General features: G+C 46.5%; 1 protein-coding gene across 3 annotated transcripts in view; it reads right to left on the bottom strand.

The window, feature by feature from the left end:
- The window catches only part of TBC1D24 (TBC1 domain family member 24), a 71,220-nt gene extending 66,258 nt beyond the window's left edge, over positions 1-4,962 (bottom strand). For all 3 annotated transcript variants that reach the window (XR_003369630.2, XM_024200501.3, XM_024200502.3), the window contains exon 1: positions 4,892-4,962. The gene's annotated coding sequence lies outside the window, so the exon portion shown is untranslated. The remainder of the gene's footprint in view (positions 1-4,891) is intronic.
- Positions 4,963-6,586: the final 1,624 nt, after the last annotated feature.

Raw genomic sequence — 6,586 nt, 5'->3', positions numbered from 1 at the left:
TATACTACTAATCTGGTCACCCTAAGGGACATGCCTATGGACAGAACTCTAAGGCTTTCATGCCATGTGCTGGGCAGCTTGTGTTTGAAACAAAGGAAGCACAGGACACATGGCAAGAGACTATAAAAGGCAGCTGCATCTTCTTCATTTTGTCTTCAATCCTGCTTCTTACCTCTGGAGGAACTTTGCTACAAACTGAAGCTTTGAACAATGGACTGAATGACCCATCCAAGCTATGGATGTACTCCAGAGACTTGACTTAATCCAGCAGTTTATTCCATCACCGCTACAAGCCTGAACCAAGAACTTTGCGATTACTGTATGTAATTAATCCCATTTAACCAATTTTAACTCTCATCTATATTTCTTTCTTTTTATGAATAAACCTTTAGATGTTAGATTCTAAAGGGTTGGAAGCAGCGTGATTTGTGGGTAAGATCTGACTTGAATATTGACCTGGGTCTAGGGCTTGGTCCTTTGGGATCGGGAGAACCTTTTTTCTTTTACTGGGGTATTGATTTTCATAACCATTCATCCCCATTCAGAGTGATGCTGGTAGTGATACAAAGGAACTGGAGTATCTGAGGGAATTGCTTGTATAACTTCTGGTTAGCCAGTGGGGTAAAACCAAAGTCCTCTCTGTTTGGCTGGTTTGCTGTGCCTTAAAGTAAAGGACCCCCAGCCTTGGGCTGCGACTGCCCTGCTCTAAGCAATTTGTTCTGAATTGATACTCTCAGTAGTGTCCCGCCAAAGGCCGCTTCGTTACACCCTCCCACCCCCCAAAGTAACAAAACCTAACATGAGATTCTTTGCTGGGTTGCTCACAAGGGCATCCTTATCGAGGACATCTATAACATATAATTAATGAATAATCCCTTTTCTGAAAAAGCTAATTACCAATAGCAAGTGTCACCAAAAAAGCGACAAAGGATAATCTCTTCACTTTGGAGGACAGCCAGGCACTGGCAAAGAGCCACATATTGTTCCTCCTTTCATTGTAATTTCAAGTAGCTTGCCAAACAATTGCACACAAACACCTTTCAGGCAATAAACTGCCATATTTTAGTGTTTTCTTCTCTAGTCTTTCCAAAGTTCTGCCCCACTGGTGAAGCTGGAGAGTAGGAACATTCAAAAACAGTGTGAGCAAAAAGGCTGCAAATCCTTTTAGAAAAACATAAGTGCAAAATGTTCAACACAGAAATCCTTCACCACAAATGACACCTTTGTTGGCAGGCCCCTCAGAAAAGCTGGGGTACGTCTCAATGCAAAAAAAAAAAAGAACAAGTGCAGTTTTTACATCAAGATTGCTACCTAGTGGAGACGAGGAACTATAGTTTTTGACCTTGCCTGCTTAAGTCAAGGTTAACTCCATGCGGGCAGTATGGGGTTGACTTCAACTATTTACCCACAAGTAAACTGTCTGTGCCTTGTCTCCAGTGTGATCTTATATTCAGATGGCTCTCGTGATTGAAAACAGTGTTTTCAGCACAAATTATTAGACTATGGGTTGAACCAAAATTGGACTGAATTACCTTCTTACCCCTAAAATTTGTCCTTGCTGAGTAGCATGGAGAACTCACCACTAATGTTGTCTCTAGTTTGAAGTACCAAATAAGTGGATGGGGGACCTGGTTCAAAGACTGTGTAACTGGCACTGTTAAACACTAAATGTACAGTTTTAAAAGGTGTGGTTTATACCAAATACCTGCATCTCCTGGCTTCAATCACCTATAAAGAATAATTGCTACCCAGAATAATTGCACTTGAAGTATATGAAAGCATGAATGAGAAAATGTGAAATTCCCATAAATACAGTATTGTAGTTATGGACTTGCTCTTCCTATCGCTTACATTGAAATAAGTAGCTCATCTTGTTATTCATATGAGCACGTTCATCATACGTATCACGGTGCAATACTTATATGGTGCAATTTGTGGTATCTAAATAATGCAGCTTTAGCTGATGTCCTCTTATTATAGACCATCCCTGGACCCTTCTTTCCTATTCAGAATTTTGGCCTTACTATTAACAGCAACTTTGTAGAACCCATAACATTACATATAACGCTTACAGGCAATGTGAGGACATCTTTCTTCCATACTTGAGATTGCATAGAGAAGAATTTTTTTCATAGGTGACAGATACTCTAGAAAACTGGCTCTGAAGTTTGTAATATTTCTCTTTTTAGATTCTGTCTACCAGTTCCTGAAACTGGAAGAAGAAATGTGTACTAGACTCTGCTATGTGGCTTCAGATCAGCAAATCTGTTGTAGCTTGATGTCCCACTCCTGGCACCCCGTGCAGTGTACAGAAAGCTAGCACTAATGACAACCCTGCTGTACCCATATTCAGCTATGTCCAATCTAAAGTCTGATGGGTTGAGAAACAAAGAAACCCTTCTTCAGAAACACCACAAAGACCTGCTTTAGTGGGAACTGATGAGGCAAGAGACTATCAGAGCAGATATCTACAGCCGATGAGTTAAATCATTCTTCAGTTTGTGTGTTTTCTAGGAAACCCAGTAACAGGATGATCCACCACACTATTGTTTTAGTCTACGAAATCTCTTCTTCCTAGGACAGTGGTTCTGAATGGTGATGAGCATTTTCCAGCATATTTCTAGAGCTCAGCTATCTTTCTAACTACCCTGGGACAACTCAGCAATTATGCCTATTGGTTTAAGCAGCAGAGAGCCAGAAGAACAACAAACATGGAATTGCAAAGTCCAAGAGCATGAAACCTGCCGATAGCCCTCATGTGTCTGAGCAAGTAATTCAAAACATTAGTTAACTCCACGGCTGGACATCACCAGCACATGCTTTGATCAATACACATGATCCAAGCAAGTCCATCATTAATATAACACAATCAGCCACATCCATTTTTATATTAGTGTGGTCATATGATCAGTTCAGGCAAGTCCAAAAATATCACATGACTGTAGACTAGCAATTCCTTATTCAAACTGTGAATGTACCACCACCAAGAAGGTGGCAAACTGTTGGGCAAATGGATCAGGACATTATAATGGAACTTACCAGTAAAGTAAGATCTCGGTGAATGAAAATCCCGCTAGGCCTGACTTTGGAAATTTAGGATTTCACCTGCCGAAAGGAATGAAAGGATCCCTGCCTTGCAGTCATAGCACAGGGTTGCATATGGAGATTAAACTGCTCTTTGTCTTCCTTCAGGGCACTAATTTCTGCAAGTTATTTACTTCAAATGTTCGGTATTTGGGAAACTTTAACATTTCCTAAAGCTTGTGATTTTTTATTTTTTTTTAGTTTGTTAGTTTTCTGCCTTTGGTTGTGAACCAGTGTGACACTCTGTACCTCAAATAGCACCCTGCAACGCCATATTCACCACTGTGATATGATTATGATATGCTTTGTGCAGGTACCATTTGAGAGGTCATGATCTGTTGAACATTACTATCCTATTGAATTATATGTGTTACCATTGTATTTGAAGTTATGAAGTTTTGCTATCTGTGTGTTATTGAAATATGCTGTGCGTCTGGGAGATGACCACAGCTAGCCTTTTGGTGGCAGAAAAGGAGCAACTAACCCTTACACACAACCAGATATTGTGCAAAATGTTTATCAGTAAAACAGTCCTGAAATATCACCGCCAATACTTAATTGGTAACTCATGATTTGCATAAGCCTCTATTAAATATAAACTCACATGGTGTTTTGAAGACACTTTGTTATGACTGAGGAGGTAGGAATCAAACCCATAAACTTCAAACCTACCATCTGAAGTTAGAGGTTTTCAGGTTAATTGTTGGAGCCTGGGATTATTTTTATTCCCACTTTGTGTGCACTGTTGCAGAATCAATGTGGAGTTTTCACTGGATTTAAAACAAATATGTTAAAAAATAACAAGCACACTTCAATGTTGTTTACACAAGCAGTTCCCATAATCTACAGGATAATGGAAATTTTAATCTAACAGCAAACAGTCTGCTGCATTAAATCCCACATTACGTGAATAAAAAAACAAACAGATCGGTATTTCAAATTTAAATCCATGCTTGTCACTTGTGTTTCCAAAACAACTCAGTAACCACTAACAATTCAAATTGCTTATGGTGTCAACATCCATGCCAATTGATAGAGGCAGCAGCCAGCAATGCCTGAGCCTACATTTTCCAGATACCACAGAGGCTCCCCAACCTTCCCCATCTTCCCCAGCTACTCAAAGTTTCCCCACCCCTTGCCCAACTAAAACCTCCAGCCCCTCCTCCCACTATCTGAGATTAAAGGCCTTTCTTCAGTCCCCTTCCACTCTCCGCAATAGCTGAGTGCATCCCACTTTTCAGAATACCATTCCCCATCTTCCTGTGACCCCTGTATACTATGTCACTAGACACACGACCATCCCAAGCAGCACCTCTAGACCCACTGAACCCCACTGCTACACTCCAACCCCTGTGCACTTAGATGTACCCCCAGTCTGCTCACACACCCCAAGCTGTACTCCAACTCCCATAATGCACTTCACTGCTCCCCCAAGGGTGCACCCCTACCCCATACAGCACCCCCAACCCCATCACACCCATGTCACATCCCTCCTACTCCTTAATACTACACCCCACACCATCAACCCCAAGGTGCACCCCACTGCTCCCCTATGCTCCAACTCCACCCCATCACCTGCTCCACTGCTCCCCCACCCCCATAGTCCCCAACAGTGCACCCCATTGCTCCCCCACCCCATCACAGCCCTCATGGTACCCCATAGCCTCCAATGCTACACCCCACTCTTCCCCCACCCCCATCACAGCCCTCCATGGCACCCCCGCAGCCTGGGCCGGACGTGGCTAGCCGCCCCCCAGGCCCGCTCCCTAACTCTTTCTGGAGGCTGAGCCCCGCCACGCTCCCTTACCCGGCCCGGCGCCGCCTCCGCCGCCCGCTCGGGTATCAGCCGCTCCCCCAGCCTGACAGGCCGGCGCAGGCGCACACGCGAACTCCCACTCAGACACGATCGCCTTCCAACCGCTAGACGATAGGGTAGGCGCATGCGCAAGGAGATGGACTGCTTTGCCTCCGCCTTGGACAGGCCGCCGCTAGGAATATTTTGCCTATGCGCAATAGCAGCGGGAGCTTTGCTCCCTGCCGTTTGGCAGGGAGGAGCCAGTGTGAGCCTAGTACTATACACAGACAGGGGCCCCCTGACCCCGCCCACACCGACCCCCCACGCTCACCTAGGGCCCTCAGCCTCAGGGGTAGGGCTAGTGCTGCCCTCCCAGCTCCAAGGGCCCTGGGGAGGGAGAAATGTCACGCGTGGAGCTGGACAAAACGTGCTTCACTGCGAGGCGAGAGGTTGGCGCCAGGGGGCAGCACAGGCCCAGTGCGTTGTGGGGGTGCTTGGCTTCTTCTGAGGCATTAGGTTTTGCATGCGGCAAGAGGCAGAGTTCTGGCTTGATGGGCCACTTGTCTCAGCTGCTGGCTCGATCCATGCTCCTTACCGTTAAGGACACAGAAGAGGCCGCATCTTGGAGTGGGGCTGTAAGGAGCTCACTGGATACTGTGCAAAGTGGCCAGGGCACAGGCTGGAAATCAGAAATTTCTGGTTTTGTTCATGGCTGGGCCACTGATTCGCTATGTGAGTTTTGGTAAATCATCTGATAACTCTGTGCCCCAGTTTCCCCATCTGTAAAATGGAGATTGTGCTATTTACCAAGGTCCAGTGGTTAGGGCACTAGCCTAGCACTTGCTCTGCCACAGACTTCTTACATGACAATGGGTAAGTCAATTAGCCTTTCTGGGCCTCATTTCCTGATCTTATAAATAGAGATAATAGCAGTGCCTTACTTCACAGGGATGTCGTGAGCATAAATAAAATAAAGGTTGTGAAGTGCTTTGAGAGCTGACGAAAAGAGCTATATGGGAGCTAGTGTAGCAAATTTGGTCAAAGAACCACTGGCGCAGCGCCTCCTGTTGGTCATCTGGGAATTAGCTCTTTTCCAGCATATGGAGCCCCCTCTGCAGGCTGGTGTCTCACCTGCCGCTGGCCCCGTGTCCCTCCCGGTGCCCTTTACCTCAGGGTTTTGCCCCAGCAGTACCCCCATGCTCTGGGTCTCCCCTCCCAAGGGAACCCCCAACCCTCTAAACCTGCCTTGCCTCAGTGGCTACTGCCAGTCATCATCTAGCCCCCTCTCACTGGGGTAAACTGCACTCTGTAAAAGGCTACTCATCATTGTCAAGGGGGTCGGACCAACTGCCTCTGCCTAATCCCAGGCTGCAGCCTCTGCAACCCCAGCACCTGTTTTGGCCTTTTAGCAAGGCCCACAGCCTGGGGATTTACCAGGCTGGAGCTCCCCAGCAGGGCCGGCTTTAAGCCGATTCCCCAGAATGGGGCCCCGTGCCTAAGAGGGCCCCACAACGTCCGGGGCTGCCGGCGGAGTGAAAAAAAAAAAAGCTGCGTCTTGCTTCTCCCCCCTCCCTCCAGCGCTTGCGCCGCCATACAGCTGATCAGCGCAAGCCTGGGAGGGAGGGGTGAGGAGGAGGAATGCAGCGTGCTTGGGGAAGACGTGGGGATTTGGGGAGGGATCCAATGGGGCAGTGAGGGGGCGGGGCT

This window comes from Terrapene carolina, unplaced genomic scaffold, assembly GCF_002925995.2.
Source record: "Terrapene carolina triunguis isolate 2854851 unplaced genomic scaffold, T_m_triunguis-2.0 Scaffold67, whole genome shotgun sequence".
In the NCBI taxonomy this organism is placed as follows: domain Eukaryota; kingdom Metazoa; phylum Chordata; order Testudines; family Emydidae; genus Terrapene; species Terrapene triunguis.
Note: the sequence above shows the minus strand (reverse complement) of the source record. Positions and strands in the feature narration are given on the sequence as shown.